This window comes from Propithecus coquereli, unplaced genomic scaffold, assembly GCF_000956105.1.
Source record: "Propithecus coquereli isolate 6110/MARCELLA unplaced genomic scaffold, Pcoq_1.0 Scaffold32, whole genome shotgun sequence".
NCBI lineage: Eukaryota > Metazoa > Chordata > Mammalia > Primates > Indriidae > Propithecus > Propithecus coquereli.
Window position 1 is genome coordinate 10,199,404 of NW_012148841.1, and position 1,684 is coordinate 10,201,087.

Genomic DNA, 1,684 nt, shown 5'->3' on the forward strand with positions numbered 1-1,684 from the left:
TCATTTATTATGATTTTTAAAATGTTTTCCACGTTGATAGGTGAGAAATTTTAATTTGCCTTCATCTGCTTATTTAGAGGTTGAATAAGATTTTTTGGCATTTAAAATTTTTTCTTTGATAAATTTTTGAGGAACATACCATGATATTAAATGGGCTCTCCATTTTATTCTTTTTCCATGATAACCCAAATAATCAAAAATATAAAATTATCTTTTTATGATCATCTTAATGAACAAGATTCAAGGTCAGCCATTTCAGAGCCTGTACAGAGAAACTGTTCTTTCTAAATGACCTTGTTTCAATGAGACTTCATTTCCATTACATAGGAGAGGACTAATAGCTCCTGTGTGGGTACATGGAGATTTAAGGGGCTAGTGTAACAGACATGAATTTTCATTTGCTCTGAAAAATAACATAAGGCTCTCCCAGCACTCTGCCAAATGCTTTTCATGTCCCTCTAATTTTTCTCTTTCAAAAAAGTATAATAAGCCTTTTATATAGAACCAGCAGGAAATATAGTTTTGATTTCAAAACACTGGAAAAATAAAAATGAAAACCTCATCATTTCTCTAAGTACAAAGGACCTTACTAGTCTGGGAAATTTATCATCCATAAACCACATATGAAAAATTTCAAAATACATTTGCAGTAGAAGCCAAAAATCTCCACACCTAGGAGCTGCTGATGTGGTATTATTTGTTGTTGAATTATTTTTAGTTCTGCTAGCTGAGATGAGCCATTTTCACATTATTTGCATTCCTCTTTTTTGTAATAATTAGCAATTCTGTTTCACAGTCAGCAGTAGAGCCTATTTCATGGCATCAACATTAATTTACAACAAAGGTTAGGCTATTATTCAGGTAGTGAAACATTATTGTAAACTCTGCTTAGCAAAAAAGGTCTTTTAAAAGTCATTTTAGTAAAATTTTAACTGCAATATTTGAGGTTTGATATTTTTTGTTTATTTATTTATTTTGAGACAGGATCTGTTTCTGTTGCCCGGACTAGAGTACAGTGATGTCATCATCATAGCTCACTACAGTCTCAAACTCCCAGGCTCAAGTGATCCTCCTGCCTCAGACCTTCCAAGTAGCTGGGACTACAGTTGCATGCCACCATGCCCAGCTAAGTTTTCTATTTTTTTGTAGAGATGGGAGTCTTACTGTGTTGCTCAGGCTTGTATTGAACAGGCCTCAAGTGAGCCTCCAGCCTTGGCTTCTCAAAGTGCTAAGATTACAAGCACAAGCCACTATGCCTAAACTCTATATTCATTTTTTTGGCTGAAATGTTGAAATCATCATTCAGAAATTTACAGCAGTTTGTTAAGTCAATATGGAACTATTTTACAGATACATTAAATTTTGCTTATCTGATAAAGAGTAACTGAATTTTAAACCAGTGTTACATGGCAAGATTAAATATTACTAGAGAAAAACATTTTTGGTATTGAGTGTTCTAGACCATCTGGTAAACAAAGATGGTGGGCAAAGTTAAATCACAGGAAGCTCTTTGTAACAGGCAGATTATCTATTATAATTTGAGAGAAAAAATCCTAGGGGAATAAGAGTAGTCTTAATTTGATAAAAGTTGAGCTTGAACACTTCGAAAGTAAAAATAAGTGACTTGGAAAAAGTGATTTCAAATAACCAAGAAAAAATTTTGAAGAACTTTGATAACTGTAAA